The sequence below is a fragment of the Channa argus genome, chromosome 8 (genome assembly GCF_033026475.1).
Source record: "Channa argus isolate prfri chromosome 8, Channa argus male v1.0, whole genome shotgun sequence".
Lineage (NCBI taxonomy): Eukaryota > Metazoa > Chordata > Actinopteri > Anabantiformes > Channidae > Channa > Channa argus.
Window position 1 is genome coordinate 17,167,241 of NC_090204.1, and position 15,260 is coordinate 17,182,500.

Here is a 15,260-nt window from a genome sequence, read left to right on the forward strand (position 1 = left end):
CCACTTCTTGTGCCAACACGAGCTTGACACTGGGCTAAAAAAGTTTCTACGAAGTTCGGTAGCTAGCTTAGACTGTTAGCCACCTAGCATGCCGTGTTGCTAACGTGCACCTACCGAGTTATACTTAACACTACACAGTCGATGCTGTCAGTTAAAGTTGGCTGTGCCACTGTCCCATTATGGTCACAATGTGTGAAAGAGCATCCATCGTAGCTAAAGCTAAAGTAAAAACGCAAGATAAGCCAATGAAGACAGCGTCTTATTAATTTGACAGCATGCTACTATGTTATATCACATATTGTGTAGTGATTTAATCGAGCGATGCATTTGTTTTACTCTCAAAGACCTTAGAGACACGGCTTCTGTGTCATTGCACAAGTTTGTTTAGTTTTGTTACACTCAGCCTAGGTAACATTTGTTTGCCTTCGCACTGATGCCACGTATATGCGTGTGTGTTTTTATAATTCTCTTCATCCCGTAGAGGTAGTAAAAGATCTTCAAAGTGATATATTGGCAGCTGCAATCATTCATTCAGCTTAAAGTGCTGACTTTGGATCCTAAAGTTTACTGTCAATGGGGCAAATGGAAATCGACAGTGACTTAGTGCCATGGGAATGAATAAAACAAGACTACACCAGGCTGCTTCCATCATCGGAAGGTCTTTAAGGTGGTTGTATTTGCTGCTAATTTACCTGATAGGTAAAGCTGAGACTTTCAAAGTCTTTGGACTTATTAGGTGGACACCTTTCACACTTCGGAAATCGCACACTACATAGTATTTTATGCGTTTCCCCGCTTAGAGAGCAGATCTCCCAGTCCACTTGTCTGTTGTTAGTGAAATGTTGTTATATTCCATAACCTGTTCTTGCGTTTCTGTGTAGAGGCGGTATAACTTAGCCCAGTCCTGGGCTGTCGTCAGCAGATCTCACAGAAATGCTGTTTTGAGCAGCTGTGCGCTTGACTTTAGCAGAGATGGCAAAACAAGCCAGATGTACATTTTAAAAAACGAACCACTTATTTCCCACTAAATTAGGCTACACTGAAAAACGCAGGTCAACTGGGAAGATGTTGATATAATGAGTCGCAAGACCAAGCAAAATATGGCCCAGACATAAGGCGGTGTAGACAAAGTGAATATCAAGGCAGGGAAATGTTTGGAGCGCTGGTCTGAGGGTTTTCTCTTTAGTTGTGAGCTTTGCTGAATGGAGATCTCAGCAGCCAGGTAAAAGTCAGTACCAGCAGCCTGTGAAAAGTGCCAGTATGCAAGAAAAGTATGGCAAAGAATCAAATTTGGAAGTGACAGTACTGTGTACCGGTGCATAACGGCCGACTGCAAGCACTGTCAATATGCTTTTTAAAACCATAGAATTTTCCCGTATCCTAATCCTGTATCCTAATATATAAGTCTGTAGGAAGATTTGGCCCAAGTGCTGCTTCTACCTCAAGCTGTTAAAGTAAGACCTATAGCCAGAAGGACAGGGTTTATTTGGAAGAAGACTAATGGTACTTGTAAAGAGATGGTTTATTTTGCATTTAAATGAACCAAGACTTCTTCTTTGGAATAGAAAGTTTTTTGTGTGACTCACTGCTTTCTTTGCGGGTCCGAATTGCAAAACCTTAACATACTAATGTCTTTCACAATTTCGTTTTCTTTTTTCAGTGGCTCAAACTGTATTTCCTCATCTTTAATAATAAAGATGTGTCATAATTATAAGTTAAAAGACGACTAAAAGGCACAATATACAAACGAGAAAGAAAACTCAGTGAATAACCATTCAGGCACACGTATGTTGTAAAGAGTGTCTCATCCCATGTTTCTGTCACTGCCTATCACAGCCAAATATTTCAGACACCATACTATCACATTTGGCTGTACTGCAGAGAGATGATTCAGATGAGTGAAAACTGACATACCTTGCTGACCCAAATATTACTCACTTCTCTGTTGCCACATTCGATCATCGTCAGAGACAACAGGCTTGAGGGTGCCAGCATCATCAGGTGATGGAGATGAACACCGGCTGGCTCTGTGAAGTTGACTATCAAGGAACGTGTCATGAACCGGATGATCAGCAAATGGCTGCCAAATGTTTGCATCAGTCTCAGTGTTGAGGGATTTCTGCCAGTATATACTACTTTGAATTTCAGCAGATGAGCAGTGGATTACTTTTGGCAGGCTTTGTCAAACTGTATGCTTTAGACTTGTTCTGTTTGATAAAGGTAACCTGCGTAAAAAAGTGGCGGTAACAGGGATGATTAGTGGTATTTAGTCAGGTTTAAATGACAGCTTCTGAAAATAAACTTCCCATCGTACTTCATCAACTTTGACTTTGATTATGATAAAAGGCATGGAAGATGCTATGACTGAATATATGTTTTGCTTGGCTTTGGCCTGTCTCTGACATAGCCTGGGCTACTGTCATGACCTGGGTCCACGGCCATGACAAAAGACATTACAAATATGGCTTTCTTCAAATAAGACCTAAACTTCCATTTATTGATGTGGAGAAGTCAGCTGCACCCTGAGCAGTGATTTAGCATTGTGGAATTTACTGAATCGCTCTATCCTTTGAGAGTTTCCTGTTTTAGCCCTGGAGCTGGGCCCTTTACTGGATTAAAGATCAGATCAGACATTTGTCATCTGACCACTGTAACAGTCATCTTGCCTTTGGGTTTCCAGAAAGAATGAAAAATGTTAGTTTTTCCTACTTTCGTAAAGCATATTTGAAGGAGGTTGCTTCCTAAGGCCATTTTTGAGCTACATTAGACACCGTCTTTTGTATGATATCAAAGACCTTGAACAAGCATAGGACAGAATGTATGCTAGTGAATGTAGCGGATCACTGCTTAGGATATAGGCTCTTATGATGTTTCAGTTTTGCAACAATGTGTGCATTATTAGATGATAAAAGGTAAGAACATATAAAATAAAGAAAATACAGTTCTGATGCCTTCACCAGCAGACTTTAAAATTGCATTTGGTTTTAGTTTAAAGCAAAGTCTTTGGCAAGGAGAGTGGGCTATCTGTGCAGCTTCTTACAGCTTCACCCCTCAAACAGCCAGCCTGTCAATATTTCTCCATGTCCCTTCCATCTTGAGAGGTCACTGATGTTTCAAACATTCAAATATCCTTGGAGGATGCCTCGCAGCTCCCCATGTCACATGAAAGTTCTCAGTTTTTCTGTGGCATTGATACCTTTTCTCTTTTGGGAAGCATACTGCTATAGGGGGGAAATGGACAAAGATGTGCAAACACACAAATTACTGACCTAGGGCCCCATTTAAAGTTTATGTAATGCTTTCAGTGCCCCTAGGTCAATTTATGCCTTGATCATGCAAGATCAGTGGTTTATTTCCATCCAATTCATGGCCTTCACTTCGGTTCTGAAATCTCTTTCTTGTATGGACACTATTTATATGCATGTAATTAAGTTATGAATCCTTTAAAGCAATGAAATATTAAAGCAATTCCATTAAAGGTGTTTTACTTGGTAGTCTGTGTTGCAGTGGACTGCATGTTGTGGTTTGTTGCCATCTACACAAGCTACAAAAGTCATATAAATGGTGCTAAAAACATAGCTCTTAAGCAGTATCTTTCTTTTTTAGTGAAGATCACTTCCTTGTTGGCCCCTTTCCCTCTATCTCTTTTGATTATCCACATGCAAAAATATAAATCCCTCAGGATACAAATTCACTTTCACAGAATAATTACAAGATGCTATATGCCACTGTAAACACCACATCAGTGACAGTGACAGTGTGCATTTGTCATGAGATGAGACAAAAGCAGAATGAATTTGCACTCATGAACAGAATAAGAGGGGAAGCATTTTTTTGTGTTGTTTGCTGACTGTGCTATCGGCGTTTGTTCCAGCCTCACCACAAATGAGCGTTAATGTTTCACACGGGATTTGCTACAGAAGAAAGCAAATTTGTATGAGAGCATCTTGTTTTGACAAACTGTCTCTTCTACCCTTCCCCCTGTTTAGTGTGAAGAGCCAGGGACATTTCACTCTCTTTTGCACTCTTTTTCTATTACATCCTGTTTCTTTTTTCTCGTGATGTAACAAGCTGATCTGTAAGATATGGATTTAGGTTGATTAGACATTAAAAAAAAATAAAAATCTGTATCAGGTTTGTGAAACAAGATTTATTGTAACCCATTTTACTAGAAGAGACCTGTGTCTCCTCTGTTACAGCACTAGGAACAACTAAACTACTAAACTGCATAAGCAGCAGTTTCTTTTAATGGTATTCTCAGAGCCAAGCTACTCAGGGCTGAAATAGGTTTTGTTTTAGCTGCATTTTGAGGTTCACAGTAATGTAGTTATTTTATGTATGTAACTGCAGCTATCATTTTCTAAAGGTCCAAATCCATCCCCTATACAGTTCCCCACCAGCACCCATCTCTCCTTTTGTATTATTATTTTATTTTTTTATTTATTTAAACTTTTAAGAATCAATCTAGCTGCATCATGAGGCTCAGTCAACCTCTTAAATGCTGATGCTGTGTCAGAACCTGTGGCATTTCACAGGTACTAATAGTACTAATAGTAAAGAGCTTTGGAATAAAGTTGCATACTGCAGCTTTAATTGGTGTAATTCAATATTTGATGATGTTGAAGCTTATTTTGATTATTTTGTTAGCATGGCTTTTAGAGCAGAACTATTTTCATATTATTGTATATTTTTATAGCACAAATATTATAATAACTGAGAGGGGCACTGGATTGAAACACTTGTAGAAGTGTCCTTGGAAAAAATGCTAAACCCCAAGTTGCCCCTGGTGTGTGCTCCTTATTTGTAAAATGCTTTGGACAAAAGTGTCAAAGGACTAATTGTAAATTGTAAGCTTAGAAGAACTAGTTATTAGGTTGTTCTTGCTATAAATCTTTTTCAAATACTTGAATTACAGGCAAAGAAATGAAATTTTCAGCCTTTGTTCCAGGATGCCTCGTTTGGGTGCCAGGGACATTTTTCAGCTGCTTTCTCTGTGTTTGTACCCTCACTCACAGCAAACTTCCATGTTCTCCCCGGTCTCTTGGTTGGCTTTGAGGTTCTGGTCAAATCCTCGGGGCATGAAGAAGGAAGAGGAGTCCTAATGAGCAACTCCCCTTCGCCTGTTTGTCTCACTCCCTTTTGATTTCTTTGCCACTCATCTCTAACCATAGTTAGAGATAGGTGTTCCTCATGTCATAGACCCCTATTTTGTTTTGCTTACCAGCTATCCTTGTCCCCATCTAATTTTTTCAACCTTTGTGATTCCCAGTAGGTCTTTTGTCATAGGGGTCCTCTTTACCTAGGGCCTCCCCTTAGCCGACTACTCCCTGCACAGCCTGACCCACTGTCAATGGAAGGCAGGCAGCCTGATTCCCTCAGAGCATCAGGAAGCTGCAGCAGCAGGGGTTAGGCCTGAATGGCGCTGCCGGCTGGCTCCGTCAGAAGTCCTGCCAAACCAAGGATGAGAGACCTTTGCCAGTGCTGCATTGGGGCACCAAATAAAAATATTTAACAGATGTCTGAAGGCATCAGGAGTCAACATAGGCCTACCCAGGCCTAGAACAGAGGTGCCTTTTAAAGTGCAAACAATGTGTGTTTTAATGTATTGGCAGGAGTAGAGGAAGTATGGTTTGATTCTGGCTGAAGTAGGAGTGATAGATTTAGTTGGTTTACACTACTGTACTCTGAATGTCTGGCTGGGTTCCCAAAGAATTTTTGCTTGGCAGTTTAACACTGAATATTTAACATTATGCCACACTGCGGGCCTTGGATGTAAACAGCAGTCAGCATAGCAGCGAAAGCCTGCGTGACTCTGGGCCTTGGTTGTGAAGCCCACTTAAAAACAACGCATAAGCAGAAAGCACATCTTGAAGTTATGATTTTAGAAGAAGGCAGATGGCATGGGCTGGTGGTGTCACACTGTAAAAAAAAACAAAAAAAAAACCACCAGGATCCTCTGATGAAAGCAGCTCCTGCTTGCTTTGAACAGTGAGTCTGTCATGGTTGGTGTCTGCTGTGTGGCTCCGGGTCAAACTGTGATACGCAACTCCTGGAATTTGCGCTTTTTAAGTTTTTCATGTTCAAATCGTCTGAGGGGAAAAAACAGAAGGGGGAAAACAGGAAGTCTCATTAATATTAATATTATAATATGTGAAGGAGGCAGGGAAGACCTCTCTGGTTTAGCTTCTTTAAACCCCTGTTGTGGAGTTTCTCTCTCTTTCACCCTCTGTCTTTCTCACTCTTTCTTTTCTGTTTTTCTTTTTAATTTCAGTAACTGCTGTTCTAATTTTTTTTTTTTTTAACATTGTCAAATCTTTACTGATACACTTGGACCGTACACTTGGACACAGATACTTTGGTACAAAATGTGAAATACCATGGTTGAGTTTTCTAATTCAGATAAAGTACAATTTATGATTTTAAATGTGTGGTAGGACAGTTGCCAAAGATTTGTCATTAAGTTCTTGTATCTGTATGCATACAGTGTCTCTGGTGGATACTGATTAATCCCCGCTGGGAACATGTTTTAGAATAAACAATTGTTGTGCTTGATGTTAGGTTGAAGACATTTTTATTCAGCTGTAGCACAGTTAAGCCCCAGTTGGACCTGATATGTAGAAATGAGGCTGATTTGTGGAGTTCAACAGATGTTGGATGAATGCAGGGCAGAGTCCAACCTCTGTGTGAGGGATGGTGGAACAGGTCTGACATCTCTCCTGAACTGAAAAGGGAAATCCCTGCAGGCAAAGAGTAGAGAGTTAGGATAAGGAAGGAGGGCGCGAATGGAGAGAGGTGCGACCCCTAAGGGGTAACGTTATTCTCTGATCAGTCAGTTCCTTACACACACACACACACACACACATACTGGGAAGCTCTGTCGTGCGGTGGGTGATGCACTCATGCAAAGAAAGATGAGTGCCTAAGGAATAAAAATAAACGTTGAACTACTTGTGTGTGTGGTTTTGTGTATCTGCCTTATGCATGTGTTATGCTCATGTATGTTAGTTTACATTTGCCATAATTTATTTCCAAATGTAAATTTTTGAGGAATTTGGTTTGCAGTTGACTATGTTGTGTAAAGCACTTTTAGAGTGAAATAGTGGAAAAAGCCTCATTTCCTAATTCAGTTTCTCTCAAGGAAATATAAATTTCAGAGAGTATTAATGTATAAGAGAGAAGTACTAAGTAAAGAAGTAAAAGACAGATGGATTTTATAAGTACACATTCAAAAAAATAGTATCTGGCTTCTATATAATTCTATTAGTCCTATTTTATTTATAGTCCCAAGTTTTTCGTCAAAGTTACACCTACTCTTCAAGACGAAGCCAGATGTCTAGAAATGAACAATGCCTACCTGCCCGTGCCCTTGTTATTATTCATCACACAGCTTCTGTTTATTAAATATCCAATTTCAAAATGGTAGAAACACCACCTTGAAGAAAACATACCCTGAACTGGTAATTTTGCTTTGCACCGTAGATTTACACATGTGGCCAAGCTGAATCATTTCTATGTGACAAGATGTGATCCTAAGCCAGGATAAATCGTGCTACTGGAATCAACTGAAATAGTTGCGTTATTGTTGGTTTCATAGTATGCAGTCATCCTCCTTGGCAGTTTGACAACAACATGGGTGTGTACACAGTGGTGTACAGCAACAGTACAGTGTTTGACCTCTGATTGAGTAGCAGTGCTCTGGATCTGGTTAAAGGGATTGTGTGTGCATGTGTGCGCAACAGCCAGCAGGGCCCACCACAGAAGCCACAGCAGGCTGAAACTGAACCAGAGCCAGAGATTTAATTTTTGTGGAGCCACTTTCTCATGGACCCACTTTTACTACATTCAATATATGCATTCTGGTTTACATTCATTTCTTTGTGATTTAGCATATGGGTGTGTTACACTTATGTGTGGACCAGACTCTGTGTTTTTGTATCTCTTTCTCCCTTTAGTGAGTGCCAGCATTGAGCTAAGGTTGTTTTGCGTTCAGGGTCTTGGAAGCTTAAGAGTTGTGCTCTTCTTTCACTATCCCCCTCAGAATACACGAAAAGGCCTGGGCCGATAAAGCCCCAACACAAGCCCTTAGCCTTTATGTTAGCACTCAGCTATGTAACGAGACATGCCTGGGAACTGCTCTTCTCACATTACTAATGATTTGGACATCTTGCTCTTGTCATTTCCTCTTAGACAAGCATAGATGCTGATGCAGGATAGCTGCTCCAAAATATCCAGGGAGAAAGTGCAAAAAAAAAAAAAGCTGTTCAAAGGCAGCGTGAGAAACTGCTGGTTTTCTTTGTGTGTGTGTTGGGGGAGTTTGGTTTCATGAAGCTCAAACAACAGGCCTTGTCATTCCAAACGACACAAAGATGGCTCAGCAATTGGTACTCTCACATTTCTGATTTTCATAGAATACAGTCACAGATAGTCCTGCATGCAACGTAGAAGGCAATAATGCTGGTAAGAAATTAAAACAGAATTAAAGGCAGTTTAGCGTTATCACTGTATTTCCCCTGTACACACTTTATACTTTACACATTAAACGTTAATTGTGCAAGTCTTCTTTGTAAAGGCATTTGCACATTTAGATAAATTGGTGTATGTATGTGCTGTTGTACCACTGCATATTCAAGTGCCTGTATTTGTTGGTTGTTTGCTTTTATGCAATTTTTAGTTCATGTGGGCCAAGTCAAGTCGTCTCCTTCTTTGCAGCTTCATCTGCTCCGTTATAGATATTGCTAGAGGACAAAGAAGGGTAATGTAATTTCAGAATCTAAATGCTGCCTGCAAGCTGATACTCTCTGTTGACTCCTGTTAGCATGATCATGAGGTTAGGCTTTAGAAACACAGCTGTTCTGAGGAAAACCAGACTCCCAGTCAAAATGCTGTGTAAAACAATCCTTTATTTAGAATATAGAAAGAAACTGAGCATAGTGTTCTGCACTTAAATTCCCTTATTTGTTCCCATTTTTCTGTCTTATTATTTTTTCATAACTATAAGCCCTCCAGCCTTGCAGACAGAGACTCAGCCCTGTGGTACATAATGTCACATTCGATATCCTGGTGCCAGAGGTGATGAAGCTAATTTGGTGGTCAGTCAGTGACATCACTAACAAACAAAGCCTGCATTGGTCCTGAAGCACTGAAAGCTTTGCTCTGCTGTGTAATACTCTGTTTTGCATTGTGAAAGACTGAGAGTTGTTGCCACAGGGCACCATTGCAACCCAAAGCCTTAGGATCTTTGTCATGCAGTGGTTTGCACATCTGGGTGTGGATATTTGGTTCAAATGTTTAAACAAATTGAGGCGTATGCTCTAAAAACATCCCAAAAAAAGACTTAAATAGCCAAATACTTAAATAATTATAGACTTTGGTATTTGTGGCTCCATTTATGTTCTTCCAATATTTAGGGGCCTTACAGTTAAAGGTATTTTAGTGTAGGCAAGTTGCAATACAGCAGGTATTTTTATTAACTTTTGCTGTATAGTGATATTGTAAAAAGCTTAAACCTCTAAATAGGATTTGACATTCAGGAACCTGTAGTATTTACATTGCTTGCTTGTGTTGGGGAAAAAAGCATCAAATTAGTCGATTGATTCTGTCTTTCTTAATCTATTAATTTTTATTTAATTTTTCTAAGTGTAAATCCTATTTTATACTTGTTTATACTTTTATACTAGTCTTTGAATTTACTGCTATTTCTGTTTTTACGTTACATAGATAATGAATAATTTTTGACTGTTGGTTGAAGACACTTTTTAAAATGTTATTTTCATTTCTAGTATCTGTGTGCTGTTCTGGACCTATATGCCAATAGCCTACAAGATTTTGTCTGTAAAGAAGGGTTTTAAGTTTATTTGACACCCTAGAACTTTCTCTCTTAATCTTGTGCAGCAAATGTTTTAAGCATCTGGTTACTTTCAAAGTAGTGCTTATTTAGAAACTCATCCTAAAAACTTAGGGTGTCACTTACAGACAGATCAGTCAGTATAAATTTAGTGCTCTTGAATTTCTTTCACACATTATGCATGCAGTTTCTGTTTTAACTGAGGTGTGATAGTGATATGGCATTTTGAAAGGCTGTGAATGTAGTGAAGGTGTGCAAGGATAGTCCAAACCCCCAGGGTCCCCCTTCTCTCAATGCCTGGGGGGGTTCTCTCCTTTACACAGCCTGCTCCTTCACACACTAAGCTGGTTTCTGAAGGATCACACAACTGTCTTAAATGCAGCTCTGTTTTTGCATACTTTGCCCACATGTTTTTGTCTTTCCTTACAGAGTCAGCAATTTGTCAATATATCCTGTTTATTCTCAGTGATTGACAGTAAGAATTGGTTTCACCTAACAAAATTAGGTGGGTGAGGGGGAAAAAGAGATGAGGGTAGTGTGGCTGGCGGCCTTTTTTTCAACTGGTACCATGGCTGTCTGTCACTCTTTTATCATTGAAATTGGAGTTTATATTTTACAAGCTTGAGTGGAATGTTTTTGTTTTTCAAGTGATTATTAGCATCCTCCTTGGCTGCTGTCTTCAGCTGATGAAATGAGCACATGAAATAGTGCTCCGCGCTAACAAAATGGTGTGGGCTGGCTGGCTGGCTGGTTCTTACATTCTGCAGTAAGGCACCTGCTAGAGTGACGAGCTGCCAACAAAAGGGCCCCTTACCACAAGAGAGTTGTCAGTGCCACTGTGGAGTGTGCAGGACAATAGAGCAGAGAGGTGGCCTGGGCTTTTAGCCACGTGCCAGCTTGTGTCAACAACACACAGAAGCAACAGAGCACAAATGGGAGGAGGCGGGGAGGACAAGGACCCAGGAGATGGAGAATGGGGGGGGTGGGGTGGCTGACACCTGCACGTGCTTGAGCTCTTTACTCAATGGTGGACATCTTTACTATACACAGTGGCTGAGAATGGAAAACCAACACTCAGATAGAAAGGGGCACACAAATGTGCAGGTGTACACATGCAGACAGACACACTGAGGTGAAGACAGGAGAGTTCAGTGTTGTTAATGGGATTACCAGTTCATTAAAGGTTACGTCATTCTGCAGATGTGTTTTTTGAGGCCGCAATAGGTAAAATAATCACACATTGAAGATGGGCAGTGTGATACGTTTTTTTGGATTGTTTGTAGAATAAATCAGTTCAGCCCTCACATGAAGCCCAGTTTGTTTGTGCTGTGCTATTTACTTCTGCAGTGGAATAATCATTAGCCTATAAAAATCTGAAAGTGAAAAATGTAAAGGAGGGCTATAAATAGTTAGTTAGCAGCATTATAGATCACTGGCCTTGTGGTGTCCCAGTGGACTTTGGTTTTCTTTGCCTTAATTTCCTTTTTCATCATTTCACTGTGCTCTCTCTCAACTAGGGAGAGTGTGAAGGTCTAAGTCGTATGAAAATAAGCATATTAACATATATCACAGATTATAGTTTAATACTTTGATGTTCTTGTTCATTGTTTAGCAGTCTCCTTGGTGTCAACCCCATGCATCACAGCTACATCTTCGCATACTTTGAGTAGAAATTCCAATTTAACATTCAATTGGGATTATGTCAGCAGGGCTGATGTATCAGCTAGTAACAAGATATTGTATTTAAAAACTGCATAAGAGCATGATTTCTGAGAGAGATCTCAATGAGATTAGTTTACTTTTCAACTAATTCTTTTGTGAATCTTGGTCACAATTAAAAAAAAAAAGTAAAAACAAAAAAAAAAGATCCATGCCAAAGATATTTGGTTATTTGCTGTCCCACTATACAGGATATAACAATAATAATTAACAGCTGTATTTGCATCAGTTTTGATCAGGCTGTAGGTGGGAAAGCCTGTGGAGTCGTAAGTCGTAATTCTGTTTGATGTCGCTGTTTTTGTTTGGGTCGTGTGTGTGACTATTTGAGTTCCTGTAATATTCTCATGCTGAATTGCTGGCTGATTAACTTAATGCTTTTGTAGCAAGGTTTTTGGGAAACAGAAAGGTCTAAATGGTTTGACTCTGTGGTGTGTTTGGCTGGCTTGCAAAGCCTATTTTCAAAGGTTTCTCCTTTATCTCTGTGTTGTGTTTTTTATCTTTTAGATTGGGAGACAATAAAGTTTCCCGTCTTCATTTTCTATTCCATCAAGTCTTGGACTGTCTTCCTCAAAGACCTCAAAGACTGGCTCACATGCTGAGGTGTAATTGGTCCTCTCCCACTCTCTGCCTCTCTCCCGACTCTTGGTCCAACGAGCATGAGTGCTTGCACATTTGAACTAATGATTTTGAATAGTGATTAAAATGAATTGGAGAGTGTGCTGTTTCTGTAGTATCTGGACCCCTCCATCATTAGTGGCTCTCTTCCTCTCTCTTCCTCTTTTTTTTTTCTTTTTTCTGTATCATCAGTGTTACTCAAGCAGGGGTTTCAGACAAGGCCTGGGGTGGGCTTTTATGAGCACAGACTCAAAGATTTCTCCACTTCTTGTAATCATGGACACCGCACTTTTACTGTCGTCTTCTAGCTTCTCAAAGGTGCCTTTGATTCCCTCACATCCTACACCCAGGCCAGATAGTGTCACATTTTATTTTTCCTTTCTATTTTTTTTAACTGTCCCCCAATCAAGCATATCATCCGCTTTCTTATTCTTCTTTTTCTTCCTTTTAAACACAAGCTCATCAGTCTGCGTTCATATTTATTGTGCTTCGATTGAGAGCTGATGTAGCACTCTTCACTCCAAGACAGCTTAACTTCAGGACCTCTCCCCTTCACTTCCACATTCACCCCTCGACCCTCTCCCATTTGCCTTGATCCAACTTTTTATAATCAGCTCCTTCTCTTTGTTTTTTCTTTTCTCCTGTATTAAATGAATAATGCAGAAGGGAGGAAATGGGGAATAAAGAGGAGCTAAAGCCAGTGCCAACTTCTGTTGTGCACAGCTCCACACTTTCTCTCACTGGGCCATGAGCACATCAGGGCTAACTAGCTTCTTTCTTCTCTCTCCTGGTATTTTTCTCAGTTCTGCATCTGTCCCACTCTGCCCTATTCCATCCCTGTGGTGCCATACTCACTTTTGCCTTCTGCCACACACTTTTACCCCAGTTGACTGAAGATATGCTCTTTCATATCAAGGTTGGGTGGCTTGTTGTCCAAGTGAACTTGTAAATAATTTTGAACAATGCTCTTTTTTTTAAGGGTTAACTAAAAGCTTGTCAGCATAGTCATTTGAAAATATTTTGGCACAAAATATATTTTTTAACACAGCCACATTTCCCAGAATATTTAATGCAAGCCATGTCTTTAAATATAAAAATGTAGAACGTAATGCAGAACTCCTCTGTTGGTGCATAGCTGTTGTGTATACTCCAAAATTAATATTCCATTAATCAGACAAATATATAAAAACAACAGACCTTTAAAAAGAAATAGCTTATTGTTTTGACCTGTGGTCTGGTGGGCCCAGTTTGTTGTGGTGATGTGTAAAATTCAGATGGAGGTTAGGATGTGAAAAGCACAATGGGCAATATGGAGAAAACGCTGTACTGTGCTAGGTTGGACAGTATTGTTAAAGTAAGGTATAAAATGAAAAATGACAACATATGTGTTCTTTAAATTATAAAGAGGAGTTTGTTTTTTTTTTTTAAAAGATTGAAATACTTGCCTTTTTTTTGAGGCTGGAGATAGAACATCTGCCCACTCAGGAAAAATGAAAGCATACAAAAGTTTAGAGGCATTGAATGTTTTTGTGATTGCTTCCAATTACAATTTTAATTAGTTATTTAGAAGATGCTTTTATCACAATTGACTTACAAGTAGGCTTAGTTTATTGTCCAGGAACATTTCGGCATGTAGCCAGGGGGGACCAGGAGTCGAAACACTGACCCTGTGCTTCTGGGATGACTGCTCTACAAACCAAGCTACAGCAGCCTCTCCCATAGTAGAACAACCACGGTGCTTCACAAAGATTGTCATGTGGTTTCAGCCAGGGTGAGTGGCTTTTCTCGAATTAGCCTGTGGATTAACCTAGTCCTAAATTATCAAATGTGTTGTGTTTCTCTGTGTGAACAATGTAGTAGTTCTTTAATGTAGGTTAACCATTCAGTGAAATGCCACTACAGACATGGATCATCACGAAAATAAATGAAGAAATCATTGCAGGTCATTGTAATTGCTAGGTTACTTATTTAAATTTGTCTGTGTTTTGTGTGACTGTTAAAGCTATTTTGAGTGTTAGTTGTGTAGCTTGTAGGATAGTTTACATACAATTTTGCTGCTATTTATGTTTGCTGTATAATTATGTATGTGTGATTGAGCCCGCTGTGAGAATGTTGTGCTGGAGTCTCACTTAAGATGGAACACAGTCAGAAAACAGTGTTTGTTTACACTGAGTGGTTGGTGGTCTGGATGGGAAAGTTTTTTCCAGTTTCTCAACAGCAAAACAACTATAAGTTTGTTCATGGTTAGGATCTTGTTATATTTGTTTAATATGCTGTAGTTATACCTTTTTTTTTTTCTTTCCTATTCACACCTGCCTGTTGAGCTGTAAGGGAAGTCTGAAGAAATATTGTAGTGTATATTATAAATGATATGTAGCAATCATTTTGTTTTAAATAATTGTGCTATGACAGTCAGTACACAGCTGTGAGATGATGCAAAATAGATTAAACTTAAGTTTAAATGTAAACCTTGAAACCGGAAAATAAGAGTTTGCTTTAGATTGATTGAGCAATATGCGAACTGTGTTTAGGTTAGGAGCACTAAGAGTATGACCTTGCCTTGTTTACTTGTCTTGAATGAGTTAGCTATGTTAATCATGCATTTTCATGGTGTGTGTTAATCTAACATGGCAATCTTAATTGATCTTGTTAAAGTGGGATGTGGGAGGGGAAAGACTGTCATTGAGCTTAGATGCCCCCTGGTTATTTTGACACATAGACAATCAGAAACACACGAGGGGGGTAGGGTTAGGGAAAGAAGTAAGGATGCCAGCCCCAATCTAACAAAACACAAGGCTGATGTGCAAAGAATCACAACAGGCAGCAGGAAGGCCGGCTGGGTGCATAACTTTCAAATCCTGTGTGACACTGAAATCAAAAAGCCACCCAGCTCTTTCACTGTACACTCTGATTCTGTCTAATAGGCTCCGTTTACAGTTTTCTTTTTTTTGGATATGCTGTTTTTACCCATTACTTATGCCTAGAGTGTTCACATAATTCTTGCTTATACAAGTGGCAGAGGAAGGAAAATATAATCGGTGTATTTATTGATTGTCATTTAATTTAATTATTAGGATAAGTC

At 39.5% G+C, this 15,260-nt stretch overlaps 1 protein-coding gene across 4 annotated transcripts in view; it reads left to right on the forward strand.

Annotated features, from left to right (window-relative positions):
* The window catches only part of nek7 (NIMA-related kinase 7), a 58,002-nt gene that overhangs the window by 454 nt on the left and 42,288 nt on the right, over positions 1–15,260 (forward strand). The gene's annotated exons all lie outside the window — the stretch shown is intronic.